At 39.7% G+C, this 16,602-nt stretch overlaps 1 protein-coding gene across 3 annotated transcripts in view; it reads right to left on the bottom strand.

Annotated features, from left to right (window-relative positions):
- The window catches only part of pcxb (pyruvate carboxylase b), a 300,915-nt gene that overhangs the window by 124,820 nt on the left and 159,493 nt on the right, over positions 1-16,602 (bottom strand). The window lies entirely within an intron of this gene.

The following is a 16,602-nucleotide window of genomic DNA, read 5'->3' as shown; positions in this document are numbered from 1 at the left end:
ACAACAAACAGATTGAGAGCAACAACTAAAAGCTGTCAGACTAATGGATCGTGATTCTGACGCTTTGTTATTATGAACTATACCTGCAGGCTTTACAAAAAGTCTAATGTAAGAATTACAAGACTACTTCAGAGCTCCCTGCAATTGAGTTTAACACTTAATTTAGCAGCAAAGACATGAGCTTGCAATGATCCGCAACTGAACGTAGCCAATTAAACTGCTAAAAATATAAATGAGCAGATGAAAAGGACAACACTTAAGTGGAAAACATGAACTAGCAAACCAAAACATACATTCATGTATCCGTTTTCTTTATCCCCGTCACAATGGCAACAGGCAAAGCAAGGTAGCCGTGTCATTGAGCTCCTCCTGGGGGATCCTGAGACCTACCCTGGCTAGATTTCAAATGTAATCCCACCAGGGTGTTCTGGGTTTACCTCTGGTTGTCCTCCCAGTTTGACGTGCCCAGTATTCCTCCACGAGGAGGCGTCTGGGAGTGGTTGAATGCTGCACGGAGCTGCAGACTGGGCTGTTCATTATCAATCAGAATAGCAGTACTAACAACACTTTCACATAAAAGAGTAATTTTATTTCAAATCCAAAAGATTTGCATATGGAAAATAAAGCCACGCATCAGAGAGAAAGGCTAAAAGAGACAGAGAGAAGTGAGAAAGCCAGACAGACCTGTTTTTTTAATGCCCTTCATCTTATTCCGAGTTTTCATCTACCTCTCCTCTTGCACGTTTTCATTTTCTATTTAGCTATTTGCAGACGCTGCTAAATGCCCAAGATGGAAGGAGTGTGTGAAAGACCTGCAGAGAAGGAGGGAAATATGAGACTGCTGACACACCTAGAGATGGATAAATAGATGATGATGAGCAAGGGAAAGAGGAGAGAAATAAGCGAAGGGGGAGGTCATTGTGTTTATCTTTCAGCGTGTGCTGGTGTGCATATGCCTGTGTGTGCCTCTGCGTATATCCATGGCTTGTTTCCAAATGTGTGCGTGTGTGAGAGAGAGACAAACACAATGTGGTCAGAGTGTGTGCAGTGGTGTTATTTTTGTCACAGTACTCGCCGCAATTTATTATCAGGCAGATAAATGATGCTTTAACCACAGAGGGAACAACTGGGACTGGATAAATGGTGTTTGTGTGCATGTGTGTGTGTGTGTGTGTAAAGGGTTAATATGCTCTCTTGCCTCTCGAGCTTAAAACGTCAGACATTGCCAGAGTGATAGACAGTGTCCTAATTTAAGACCATCGACGGGGACACCAGAGGAAATAAAGGAGAGAGAAGACGAAGTGTGTGTGAGTGGACATCAGGTTAGAGGGCAATATGGTTTGAAGATCATAGGTGCCCACATTAAAAGCAGGGCTGAATCTGTGCTACAGTCACCTTTGAGAAACGAGTGTGCGAGTGTGTGCGCGTGTGTGTGTGTACGTGTACTAATGTGTGACGGGCAAGAACAACACAACGAAATGCCTCCTGCTGCTTTCTTCGCCAAAGGCAAAACCCTGGCCTAATTTGTCTAATTAAAAAAATGCTGAGTAACGCTGAAACTCACATCCACACACACACACTCACCTTTTTCATATTTTAACAAGTGCACACACACACAGACACACACACACATGCTGCTTTTCTACACACCACAAGATAACCTTATGGCAGTGGGATTGGCATGTTTCTCCATGCACGTGTGTGTGTGTGTGTGTGTGTGTGTGTGTGTGTGCATGTGTGTCTTGAAAGGCTGTGTCTGCCCGTAGCCAAACGTCCTCTGACATTTGCAGTTATGATCAAGGTATGATGCATTTCCCTGCAGTGTGCTGAGTAACTGCTGACTTTGAATGCATTGGACCTCAGCACTTTCTGCGATAGAAACCAGTTGGGCCAGTTCTGCAACATGCTGAACTGTGCCATGAAAGAAACTGTATATCTGCACAGCCAAAGGTACCAAAAATGTCACGTCAAATAATGACTACCAACCAACAGCGGTTTTTATTAGCAACTCTTTTCATACAGACCTGTAAGCAGTAACAAAGAGTTTAACACGGCTGAATAGAGCACAGCTCTCAGAGATAATCCCAAGGTTCAACCTTCTATATGCTGGCCAAGGCTCAAACTGATTTAATAAGTGCAGACACTCTAACTTACAGGGACAACTCCTCTGAGAAGAGGTACTTGTGGTGATACTGTAAAGGAAATGATCAGACACTACAACCCACATTTGTATGGATTAAAGGACATATGTAATCTATGGCATGCAACTTAAGTTCTCATGTTTAATGCTCTGATGTTCCACATGGTTGACTATTCAGTTCATCAACACCTGCATATTGTTGTGAACAACAGGTTCAAAACTAATGTCAGGGTAAATTAAACTGCCCAAATACTCGCTTATATTTCTCTGGCTAACCTACATCCCTTTATATCAATGTAGTAGCTTTAGGTGAAATTGTTATGTATTGAATGAAGTACTATGACAGTGTGAGACAGTTTAATTCAAAGCAACAAATATATACAACAATAAAGCTTTATTTTTTATTCAAGATGCTAAAAGTAAGCATGTTACAGGGGAAAAAACCTGTTCTATAACAGACTCCAGATAATACACGACAGTCCTTTTACCATATGTGAATATCACCTGGTTACGAGTAAACTGTCACTGTGCCATTTCATTCTGTCATGTTCAAATTGGGGAAACATGGCAGAAAACCTTTACATGACAGTAGATTTAGAGATTCAATTTTCAGATTTTTGCCTGTATGATGAAATGCTGTTTCATCATTTTTATACCCTCTTGTCTTTGGAGCTGACAGATCTGATTTTCTGTGTCCTTGTAGGAGCTAATGAACCATCATATATCGCTGTTGTTTGTTTTTTTTATATTCTGTCTGTAATGCAGTGCCGACACTAGTTGCCATTTTGATAGCAATCTTCAAATTAACATCCTACCCTGAACATTTAACATAAAGAATCCATAACCATCCTGACACTGACCGCTGTTCCTGTCTAGTATTTAATTATTTTTTCTGTTTGCAATTATGGTTAACAAGACTTGGAGTAAATGAAGCTTGAATGATGACTACAGATTGTCAGGAGAGCTAATGATGAGGGTTGATGGCTACAAAATGCTCATATTGAGCACGAACAGTAAATACTGTCAATCAAAGTGAAATATCACCTTCTAGAGGCATTTTGAAGTATAGACATAAAAAACGGTGTTTCTCCCCCTCAACGCCACTTCTTGATCATATGTTGTCACTAATTCTTGAATTGAACATGTCAGTATTTCATAGTGTCACTCCTCAGCAACATATGGAGAGGATGACAGAAAAATAGAGACAGAAAAGAGGATAGAAAGATGAGGAGATAAAAGCAGAGAGATAGCTCAGGAGAGGTGGATAAAGAGATTGATTGAAGATAGAAGAGCAGAGAGAGGGAGGAGAAATGGGAGTTGCAGCAAAGGGGGAAAATCGACCAAGAAAGTGAGGAGGAGAAACTAAACTACTACAGCAACAGAGGGAAGGAAAATAATCATTTGCATGCCCATCATGATACGGGGAACTAGCTTTTTCTTGATCAGTTTGATCAGTTTTTTTTAACTAGATATACTGAAAGATACTGGACAGGAAGCAAGCTTCTGATCGGTATAAAACTGACGACTTGAGACGGAGGTGATAACAGTCTCGGCTACAGTGTGATGTGTTTGATTACTCCGAGGTAGCCGAGTTAATTTGATAATGACATGCTACACAGAGCACCTTTAAGGAACAGATGTGAGAATAGATGGAAGAGAAAGAGATGACAGAAGTGAAAGAGACAAAGAGAGAAGACAAAGGAGGAGAAACAATGTTCATCTTGGAGAGGTGCTAAAATGATAGAAGATTCAGCTTTGTGCAAGGGCTTTACCTTCATGCATCATTTCCATTCTTTTTTTCTCTGCAACCTCTCTCTGCCTCCCTCTCACACTGTCTTTCCACAATCTTTAATTTAGCCCTCTATCTAATTTGCGCTCTCCTTCACCTCCAATGACTTCTCATTCAGTCCTTTGTTCACTGCATTCTCTCCTAATCTCCACTTCTCTCCGACCTCCCCTGCTCTCTCGTGCCCCTTTGTTCGTATCTTTTATTGTTGTGGTGGTTCTCTCCAGCCGTCTTTCACTCATTTTATTCCGCTCTCCTGACTGTAAGAAAATATTCTTTGCCTTTCTGTATCGGCTTCCCTTGAAGAATGTTAACCTTCTTTTCTATCTCCTTATGTCCTTTCCTCCTTTTAACTCCTTTTTCCATATAATTTTAATATGCTTCTTGCCGTCACTCCCGTTTTCACTTTTGGCTACCATATCAGTGCCTCCACCCACCCACTCACACACTTTAATATTAAAATTCTTCTCTCTACTTTTATTATTGCACTCAAATATGCTTTGGCATTTCATCTTTGCCCCACTGTCCTTGTCCCTCTCCATTTTATTCTTTTGGGCAATGTTCTCCGTATTTTCCAAGTTTTACATCCATTTCTCAACAGTTGCATTAGCCAAAGTTTTTGCACTGACTCCCCGGTGCCTCTTTGGTTTGACTATCTACATGAATACACGTATATAAATGTGAGGCAATGCTTAAATGCACTAAAAAGTTGTACATTTAAGTGAGGCCTTTTTAGTGAATTAGTGCATGTTCATCCCGAGATCTGAAAGCCTTAAAATATATGTAAAATGTTCTGATTTTAATGCAAAGCAATACTAACAATGAGATCTCTTTCATTCAGCAGCTCTCTCCTTCCCCTCCATCCTAATCCCTTTACTGTTGTTCCAACGTATTTTTCTCTCTTCTCCCTCTTCAGCCTACTCCTTCATTCAGAGTAAGAGAACATTTTATCAAGAGACATTGATTACCACTCTTCTTTTACTGTCACCTCAGTGACTATCCTTCCTTCTTATCCTCTTTCTCTCTTTGTGTACATGTCTAATCTTCAAAGATTCTGCTGCTATCTTTTGAAGTCATTATATAAAAAAATGGGCCCTTTAAGCCACCATTGAGAAAAACAGACACTCAGGAACAGAACATACATGTTTGCTGGGTGCCTTTATCAAATGTGCCCTGCACCATTAAGAGTGCACATGTTTTTTTATCCAAGTTGGAACAGAAACCCTCCAGCAGTATAAGTGTCACCTTACCCGTTCACCTACCTGCTGAATGGGACACGACTATGGCAGTGTCAGTAAATGTTTTACCAACTGAACTACATGAGGTGACCTGTCTTTCTCACGGCTGAATGGACAGGCTCAGTGGGAGGTGTGGAGTGGTCTACCATTGAAAGAGAATGAAGTGTATTGGTAAGAGGTGGTTACAAAACTTTGGGACCCATTCATGACACATTTGTATGCATAGAGTGAATCTTAAATTGCTGCCACCACTCAAAATAACACGAACAAATCCAATTTTACCTGCATGGACTGATTTTTTTTGGCCACACGGGCAATGGAACAAGCTGAAAACAAAACACTGATATATTATCACCTAACAAAGTTGTTGTGGCGAACATGTTAGCAAATGTTTCTATGTTATGCATCCAGCAGACATGGACCAACATTACTATTCATTTAGAGTTGTGTTTCTGGCCACCTGACAAATCCAAGACCAATATTCACTTTCCTTCCAACTCTGTTTTGGTCTTGCTTCAAACAGTCAGACAACAAACTCCTAAGGGAAATATCTGGCTCTTTAACTGCTACATGCCCTTCTATGTTCACCAGATAGTCACTTACTTTGCTTGTCTGCTGTTTGGTGCTGGCAAGGTGGTGCACAGCATGTTTATCAGAGCTTTTTCACTGAATAAGCTGCCTGGAAATAAAGATGATGAGAGGAGTTTGCAGGGCAGAAAAACAAACCTAACAAAACAATGAGCTATAGTCAAAGAGGCTAAAAAGCTCTGCAGAACTGAGGGAACCTGCAGAGTTGGATGAGAATTCTCTGTGTGGTCGTCCCTATGGGCCATTATGACATAGCTGACCTTGATTGGCTGGAGTTTTAGGATATAATCCACTGCTAGTGGGTCAGTTTTGAGTAGCGCCCTTTCCAAGTATAGATTCAATTCAAAGAACTCTTCAATTTTAATGTTGGTAAGTGAGTCTCCCTTCTAAAATCTTAATACACTTGACAGCCAACACATTTTGGTCTCTTTTGAACTTCCACACAAGTCCATTGCTTTGTATAGAATTAAACTCCCAAAAGCTTTTCAGTTCTGCAGGTCTGACACTCTACTGCTCAAGCTTGAAATTCTCTTGTCATCATCATTGTAATTACTACCACCATTGTTATCTTTTGTTTTTTCTATCAAGGTTTAGTTCCCACAATGTCCTACAGATAATTTGGTAATGTCATTCACGACTGAGTCCTCATTTAGGATTGTTTAGGACACTTTAGCCTATTGTGCAGCAAATCTTCCTGAACAGGCATACAATTTAAGATCAGATTTTCATTAGTATAATATAAATAAAATTATGAAGGTGCTGTCAGATCATTCATTTCTTACATAAAGCGTAGAGCAAGTCAGACATTTTTTAACTGGATCCTATTTTCCATCATATGACCTTGATTCCAGTCTCCGTTGCTTCCTGACAGAGCTACTCGCATCTTGCCAGTCCTCTCCTCTCGGTTGCTCTCTACTACCTTCAACCTCTCTCCATCTTGCCGTTTATCCAATTTCCATCCTTTTCCTCAATATACTCTCTCAGTACTGGCTTCTCAATGGTCCTATGATTGTTTGCAGTCGTTTCCTCTCCTTCCTTTTCTCGATCTCTTTCACCTCTGCCAACTAACTTCATCTAACTTGTGTCTTCTCTTGCAACCGAGGGAGCACATCACTTCGCTGACAGCTTCTCTTAAAAAACCTGAGCGAGTTGCATCCTCTGCTCATGTTTTTTCTCCTCACCCCTCCACCTCTCTAGTTTCTTTCATTCATACCATCTCCTTCCAGTAAGCTCCATTTTTTTTACTTTTATTCCTGACATCTCCCCTTCTCTAATATTTTGTCCCAGATGAGATTTTGCCTTTTCCTTCCTTTTTCTTACTTCGCCACAGGACCTCTTCTGCTCATCATTACCTCTCTCAACATCCCGCCCACTGCCCATCTCTTCTTCACTTTTTTACCCTAGAACAAGAAATGAAAAGGGAACTTCCTGCCCTCTTCATCATTTTTCACTCCTCATTCTCTCTTTTTGGTCTTCTGTGTGGCGATGCTACCACCTACTCCTCTGAGCCCTCATCTCTGCAGGCTCCCTTCAGTCTCCTGATCAGAAGGAGGGAGCGAAATCTTGTAACCCTTCTCATCTTGTGACGTTGTGTGGTTTCCTTTCTGAGAGGGTGACGGTAGGAGACCTTGGTGTGTGCACATGTGCGTGAGAGACAGTGAACCGAGAAAGAGATAGATACAGTGGGGTGTCGTCTTTTAGGCTTTCTTGCTGAGCGCAAGCAATGGGGGAGGCAAGCGGAGGGAGAAAGGAAGGAAAGCAAAAGAGAGAAGAACAGAGCATGTATGAGAAAGGTAGATGTCAAATGGGAAAAAAGCAGAAAAGACGAGAGGAACACAGACATCCACAACTACTCGCTGATTTGGGCAACTGCAATAAAATGACTGTTATTAGATCCTCAGAATTTTTACTGTTTGTCTCTGGCACCATTTCCATAAAACAGCAACATTTAACACAGCTTGCTAAATTACTGTTACAAACATGCGTGCTTACTCTGAGCTCTGCTAATGAACTGAATTATATACAAAAACTGAAGGTACCCCATGCACAGCAGTGCTTCTCTCCTGGGTGCCAGCTGGTGCAAGGTAAACCACAGTAAACCAAAAAACAATATTCCAGCGCACACCAGGATACTAGGATTGACAGTATTTTGTTAATAGATTACATTAAAAACAAAAGGAGTGAATTACACATTTTGCATGTTGCTTCATCAGATTTGCTACTGAATTATATACAAGTACATTTGCCTTTTGTGGCTGCTCAATTAGGGAGGCTAAAACCCCACAAATCTGCTCCCATCTCTGAGCAAACACCATTTACCAACACTAAAAACCTAAGAGAATTGTATGTAAATTTCCCAAATACCTCTACCCAATTAGTGATCCTAACAGCCACATTAATCTTTCAACAAATCTCTAAATGATAGAACACTTTCCTTTTTCCTTGTGGAGGGAGCAAAGGATTGTCACACTCCAGGATTTAGCTCCAAAATGCAATATAACAGCAATTATGTTCCAACTGTTGGTCTACAACTTTGCCCGTGGCCTTGCTTCTTATGATTATAGAACAACTGGGACCCAAACTGAGATATGAGTCCCAACCAGTCACCGAGGTTCCCCAAGACATACAAAACAGACACTGTAAAGAGCAAATTTGTTTTCGAGAACTCAGCTTCAGAAACAGCTTTAAAGCCACTGGGAATCTCAGCTGAGCTATAATTGGGAATAACTGCTGGGAGAAAGTCTTGTAGCTTTTCAGTTGACAGCACCGGCTAGTAAGCAATTTAACATTGCTCCTTATCTACTTATGCCTAAAGGCCAAATACTGTAGAAGATTATTACTATGAAACATTCAGAGTGTTTTGCCGCTAGTGGATGTTTCGAACCTTGGTGTTGTTTCCTCGGAAGTGCTAAATGCGGCACTCTTCACTGAGTGGAAGCTACTGAAACTTTAGTTTAAGTTGAAGGGAAAGAGGTACTGTAGCTACAAGGACATGAATTTGTGTATTGTCAGTTTATATTAAGGGAAATACAGTTTTTATTAGCCAAGTGGATGCATGTTTATAATCACCGTGAGTGTGATGTATGAAAAGATTACAGAGAGCTCTGAGATCAGGAATTATCAATGTTTTAACCCAACAGAGAACTTCCTCAGGCAAAATAAATTTAGTTGCATTGCTTTTTTTTTGTCAGCGCAAGACCAGTGTTTGGTTGAAACACTTTAAATAGAAACTGAGGGAGATCTTACTCCAGTTTGTGTGGTTCTTTTTTACTGTAAGCTTGTAGATTTCTTTCTTTTGGTATCCAGTTGAATCTGCTAGTAGAAGGTGAAATTAATTAATTTAAGAATGTATTACATCTGTATTGTACACTGAAAAAACTATAAACTTGTAGACAATCTCATTCTCTAGCAAAGCAACTTTGCTGATGTTTGGGGAAAACTTGTCAGAAATAAAGATATATTTTTGGTATCTCTTCCCTTCAAGAGAAAAACAAATGTGTGGAAATTGATTTTCAGGTCTTTTAGGCTGACAAAATAGCCCATCATTCATGTCTCTAGAGGTGAGAGCTGTGTTTATAATATCTGCAGCTATGCCAGATACATATTGTCATCTGTTGCATCTTAAGCCACAGCTTAGATATGGTTGTTAAAGATCAAAGTGCTGTCAAACATCCGCAGCATTGAGACTACAAGGGGAACAGTGAAGCTTTAACAATGCCCCATTGCTTGCCAGCACCAGCACAAAGATACTGAAGAAAATATATTATTTCCATGAAAAATTCTGACTTTAGCTGCATACAGAGATGTCAGACCTTAGGACATTTCTCAGCACCACTCATAGCAATCTTCTCAAAGTTGTATTGTAGTAACACTTGCTACAATAAAACTGTTTGCTATTGTGAGAAAGAAAACTTACTTGGAACTTGGAACTGGTACGCTTTGTTTTTTAGACAATAAAAAAATATGAGGTCTCCTGCCATGATTGCACAAGAACATATGCCAAATATTGGCTGAAGCTTCTGCAATTAGTCTTCACGGACCAAACATATCCATCTGCTACTGTGAAGACTTACCTACTTAAAGGGGACCTATTATGCTTTTCCTTATTTTCAGTCATATATATATATATAATGTTACAATATTGGATGTTCTTATTAAATGTGGCCACAGTGTCAAAATAATGGTGTAAACATATGTAGAAGTGATCCCTGTGAGCAAAAAGCACCAACTTCAGACTGCTCTGAACATTTGGTTCCCAACGTTTTTTCCTACTTTCAGCCTGAGCCAACGTCATCTCATGATGGACTTCCTTATATGGTCATCTGCTCCACGCAAAGTGCGCGAGTTCACCGCTCTGCTAACATTATGGCGTTTTTCCATTGTTGTGGCACTGGAGCTGACAGGCTGTGAGTGTTTTTCCATTACACAGCACGACAAAGTAAAATACTGAAGGTGGCCAATCAGAACAGAGTGGGCTCATCGGGAGGGGGGCTTTAAAGAGACAGGAGCTAAGACTGCTTGTTAGAGACAGAGGCTGAACTGAGGGGCTGCATAAAGGGATACGATAAATAAAGAGTTTTTTGAACTGTGAATCATACAAAGCTACTCTAGTGGAGTCCCAGAATAAAAATATAGAGTTCGAAATGAGCATAATAGGTCCCTTTTAAGACTGAATTTTGAGAAGTCATTGATCACGATGTCAGCACCAGCCGGCTACAGTTTAGTGATGCCACCTCGAGTCATTTTGCAAAGAAATAATAAATCATGAAGTCATTCTGCAGTGCTCTTATGCATCTTACTTACACTAAGCAGATCCCAACATCATTTCAATCACCAAGGGTTTAGGTCAGTCACCTACATGAACAATAACTGATTAGTCTCTAAAATCTATGCAAGGTTCAGTAAAAGGTGAAGTTTAATCAGTGTCCTATTGTGTGCCATCGCTTGTACAAGATATGAATAATGAAATATTTACTCTGTAACTGAAAACAGATGTCACAGCTTGCTCCAATCTGTGAAATGGGTAACAGTGCTCTATTTGACTACACAATCCTGCACTTCATGTGAAAGATGCTGATAGTTTGAGAGCAAAGACTTCTCTTATCTCTTGTTGTTGCAGAAGATATTTGGTGGATATTTACCTAAAGCATCTTTAATATTCACAAGCTCAGATTTCAAGCGTGTGTCTCCTGAGGGAATTCCTAAACATAACTGTGTTTGTGCCATGTGCGACCAAAGGAACAGCAGAATAAAAACTGCAGGATTAATTCCACTTCGACTGCTCCCCATGTCACATGCCTCCTACATACACTCCAGTCAATTTAGATTGTCTGTCATCAGTCAAACATGAAGCCTTTTGCTGAAAGTAAAACAGCAAGATTCAACCCTAGCATGTCACTTGCCTGCTGGTCTACTGCTAGTAATTCCATAATTAATAGTACAATGCACACACACTGTAGTGAACTGCGGGTTATTAAACATCTGCAAGGTTTTTCATTCTACAAAGGACAGCAGCAAGGTCAACACACACATACACATACACACCTCAACTCTGTAACCTTGCAAGTGCTGCTTTACGCCCACAGAACCACTGACCCTGTTCGCTCTGCATGCTTGGGATTTGTTCCTGATGGATTTAAATGCTGGAATTATTGAGTCTTATTGAATATAATTGAACCTTCCAACCACACAGATGGCCACTCGAATGCTCAGAGGCAGATGTGCTGTACAAGACTACAATCATTCATAGTGTACACACACACATACACACAAAGAACGCAAACGAAAAGGTGCAACATGCAAACCTGTGATGTTCTCACTCACTCAGCTCACATAAGCCACGCACAAGGCAGTGAAAGGTCAGCCAAGATCAACCACCTGCTCCCCTGGCAACACACTCGAAGGTCTGCGGACATTAAAAATCCAAGCCAACCTTAGTGGCTAAAGCTAAAAACATTCCTGATTTTCACATTTAATAAGGGGAGAAACCAATTGAGAAACAGAATAGTGCAGAGATTGAGAAAAAGAAATGAAACTATAAGTCAAATGAATAAAAAGTAAAAATACATAAATAAATAATACCTGGAGAATGCTGCTGAAAAAAAGTGAATGACAGGACAATAAAATGAGATCAGAAGTAAAAGAAAAACAGCACAGCCCTTTATCTGCCTCTATACAGTCGCCACTATGGTAGTTCAAGTGTGTTCTAAATAGAATAAACCCCAACAGTATCGCCAACACAGTGCTGCACACCACCCAAAATATCACCGCTTGACCAATTTCATTACACAGTCCACCACTATTCTGGGACGCTCATTGTAGTCTTAAAGTCCTGACTGAACATAATTTTCCCCTTAAAGAGCCTCAAAAGAATGAACAAAAAGAGAAAATTTGTACTGAGGACCTTTAACCATGTCTGCGATATCCTGCCTACACTTACAGATCACACTGCTGGCTTGGCTTTGTGCATTGTACTATTCTCTCTTATTTCTATTTCAATGGTTATCATAGTATCAAGTATCCCCACATTATATTGTTAGATAGTTGTAGACAGTTGGGCTTATCAATATTCTCCAGTCCTAATTCCTGTACACTACACTACATTCATTTAACATCTACATGCTGGGTGTAAACAAGGTTGTAAAATGATCAGCGTTGCCCACAATCTTACCCAACAGGTATGAACAGAAACATTTAGATACACAACAAAAATGTGGCTTTAAACATGAGACACTTAACAAAAACTATGATGGTAGCTTGCAGTCTTTTATTTCTTTTTATTGACATTTGTCAAACTTTATGGTGGACTTCAATTTTCAAACTAAAAGTCTTTCGAGTATTGGTGTGATGTACTGTAGGTACGTTGTTTAATAAATCAATAGGTTTGCAGAAAGGTGTGCTGTTCAGGGACTATTTTCCATTCATGACATGAATTGAATGTTATAAAATCGTAGTGTTCATGTGTGTGCAGCATATTTATGCAATAAATGTTGACACGTTTTCCTGACGACTTAACTGCTATTATCAATCAATTGATAAGTGGTCCCCAGTCTTGGTGGAACATTTGGTATTCCATACCACACTGATATGAAAGGTATATTTCTCCTACTCCAGAAGAGAAATGTAGAACAGAGAAACAAGAGCATTTTAACAACAAGCTAAGTTTTAACAAGATAATAACAAGAAGATGAAGTAGTAGATATGAGACGGAATGAGCAGCAAAGAGAGGAAAGGTAGGCGAGTAAGAAAAGAAGAAAAAAAATAGAGTGTGCAATTAACACTCATCTCTTGCCCCCATCCTCATTGTCGCCAATCCCACAATCTCCCTTTTTGCTCACCGGAGTTGAAAGCATCCGTTTTCCTAGCACCAGCACTGAGCATTAAGCTCAAATTCATCATCTACTTAAAATGAGACAAATCCCTTTATACTCTCACAAGAACACACACTCTTACACACACATGCGGACACAAAGACGAGGAAACGCACACCTTATTACTCAAATCTTTAAGAATTGAAGTGTGGATTCTCTAAACAATCTTCCCTCGCTTTTCTATCGATCTTAACACCATTTATGCGTCCTCTCTTTCACTCCTGCTGTATGTCTCACTCCCTCCATTCAATAACAGGAACCACATTACAGAAGGAAATGCAAACTGCCAATCTTATATTATCACAGAAAAAAACATAGGAAAACGTCGATTTTGCCTTTAGAAAAGCATATCCATAGATCCATCTTCATTTCCTATCAGGACTTTACCACCCGGGATTATCTGACTTTTCTGGGACTGTCATCAAACAGCTGAACACAACAAACATTTATTCGAATTTTTAATGTTTATAGTGAAAGGTGGTTGAGATTGGGAGCCTGTGCCTGATTCTCTTAATTGACAATTAATGAATACAGACATTAGCTGATCCAAACACCTGGCTAAGGGCAATCCATAATTAAACTCATTAGAATTAGAAAAGAGACTTTTGTTCTCAATCAGTCATTAAAGCTGCCAAAACACAAGGCGCTCTCCCAAAGTAATTCCTCTTTCTCTCCATCCCTCCCCTCTCCTGAAGTATTTTAAATATTTCACCAACTGTCTTAATGCCACTCTTTCCCTTTGTTTCCCACCATCTTAAACACTTTCTCTTTCTTCATAATCTTGCTTTTCTCCCCAAGTTCGCAACGTCTTCCTTAAACTTTGGTTCTCATTCATTCTTTTTCCCCCTCATCAGTGACTGAATTTGTTTTTTTAAATTACCATCCAAATAGCTCAAACCGTTTGCCTGTTTTCCAAAAGTAAACAAACCTTTTTCATCCAATAACTCTTTGAACATCGTCTTTGTTTCTTATACTGAACTTTTAAAATCCAAAATAGTATTCTGCCAGTCAAAATTTTACTCAGGTGATCCACACATCCTGCAGGGGCTGACACACGGAATAACATGTATCTCATTGTTGCAATCATTTTATCTGAGAGGAAAAGCCTTTGATTTGTTAAAAATATTTAACAGCCCACGGCAATTCTAATCAGCATGAATATTTTTCTAAAGTGTCTACCAAAGGAGTCTTTGTTTATTCAAGCAGAACAGTTGATTCCTAATGAAAATACTTCATCAAGCAGACTGTATTTATTTCCCAGACTGCCACACATCTGAATTGAGCGTTGCTTAGGCCAAGAAAAACATTCTGAGGCTTGAAGTCCAGCATAGCAACCGGACTTGGTGATTTAATTAGATCATATCAATCAATTTAGATTATTTTTTCCGGTCTGCTGACAGGATAGCAAAGTTCTTATCCAATTATCTCTGTGAGGATGATTTTAGTTTTTTTTGACAGACAGCTATGTGACAGCTTCTGTGGAAAAAAAAAGCAACACCTCAGACCATTTAGGGAACATTTTCCATTTCATATTTTAGGCATTTTCCTGATGCTCTTATCCAGAACCACTTAAGGGAGAAGGCAGTGGTGGAATAAGCTTCAGTTCCTGGATCACCAACATTACTAGAAAAAGATTTTTAAAAAATTTAGCGGCAGCAGAGAGTCCTTTTTTTTTTTTAAGTTAAGAGCAAATTAGAGTGAGCTGAGGCGGAGGACGTGGAGAAGGAACATGACTCAGCGTAGAGAAGGTGATTTGAGGTAATTCTTGAAGGAATGGGTTTTCAGCTTATAGCTGAGGGATGGGGAAATGCCTCTGACTTTCTGACCAGTAGCAAAGTCATTCCACTTTTGGCCTTTTTGGGCTGATTATTTGTTGCTACAGGCTTCCAGTGTGTAAAACCCTTGAAATTCATAATTGTAAATAATCCAATGCCAAAGTCTGTGACACAGTGTCACATTTCCTTCAACATTGCTGCTTCCCTGAGCCTTGGAGGAAAATGCCAACTTTCCAGCAAAAAAAGTTCTTTGATCAGTGGGCTGTAAATAAAACCACAGCAGACATACTTTAACATGTAGAATATAGTGTATTACTGAAGATATTCATTGTTGCTAGAGGAAGATTCCTGATGTTTTTGATGACCACCTTACCTTTCCTGTACCAACATATCAAAACTGAAATCAAACTGTCTACTTGGAAAGGACATGTGCAGGCAGAACTGCCAATAAATTTCTGTTCTATGATACTATTCACTTTACAAACTTTACATTTTAGAATGTAATTGCATTAAAAACAATAAATGTATGCAGTGGTTTTGTTTGCTCCGGCCAACACTTTCACATTGTAAGCTCAATGAATAATGTAGCTTCAAGCAGTTGCTACCAGGGCTTTAGACCTTTTAGTTTTTTTTTTCCCTTTCCCTTTTTCCCTCCATATCGATCTCCTAGCAGTCTGGACTTTTTGATGAAATGCCACTCTGAAAGGCTTTTGTCCAAGACAGCTGTAAACATGTCACCTCTGCCGGCCTTCTGGCTCTGTAGGGCCTCAACAAGGCCTTTGTAAATGTCTCAACTGGAGGGCTGTTATGTGCAAGGCTAGTTTTACAAACAAGAACATTACACACTGCTTTAGCTCAAAAATTACGATCACGTGTACCTCAGCGTCGCTTTTCACCTTTTCCTGTCTGACGTGTTTAGCTGCAATAGTGGAGTAGGGTTGGACTGCCCTATAATTTTACCCAAGTGTGTGCATACATGCTTGTATTTGGGTAATTTGGAAGATGAGTGATTGTACTGTGGCATTGAGCTTGGCATTAAAAGGATGGGAGAAAGAAAAACAGAGAGAAAGACAGCAGAAGAGAGGAAGAGGTGGCTGGAGAGGTAAATCAGAGATTTTAGAGAATGCACTGATAAACTGTGCTAAACAGTTAGCAAAGCATACATCATTTAGTCTTACGAGCATAACAGACACTTTCAGACCAACACTGAGAGAGTGAAGGTTTGTAATGGAATTTTAAATTAGCGAGAGCACAGCGAGAGCAGGTATACCTCAGGCTGAGTTTGGGAAAAAAAAAAAAGTTTAACATTAAAACTGTCAGAGCTACTGGGTTGCCAGATGTTGTAGCGGAAAAAAAGCAAACCCAAGCTGTCAAATAACCAGCTGAACTCAAGAGGAGCAATGATGGCATTTTTAGTGTAAAAAAAAAAAAGTCCTCCAGCTCCACTATTTCTGGTACATTAAAAAAAAAAAGAAAACCCTGCTTTTAATGAGTGAAATTGGCAGCTCTGATGGATTGGATCTGCCTTCAAGCTTTCAACACATTTTCAAGACATTTAAAAAAAAACAGATGCAGTCACAGGTGTAGTCATTGCATTTAACTGCACGTAACAATCAACTACCGCTGCATTTAACACTGCCCTCAAGATGAACTGTTTGGAAAGCATTTCATTCTCTTTTTGAGTGTGACTGGAATAATCAGGCGA

The sequence above is a fragment of the Thunnus thynnus genome, chromosome 22 (assembly GCF_963924715.1).
Source record: "Thunnus thynnus chromosome 22, fThuThy2.1, whole genome shotgun sequence".
Taxonomy (NCBI): domain Eukaryota; kingdom Metazoa; phylum Chordata; class Actinopteri; order Scombriformes; family Scombridae; genus Thunnus; species Thunnus thynnus.
Note: the sequence above shows the minus strand (reverse complement) of the source record. Positions and strands in the feature narration are given on the sequence as shown.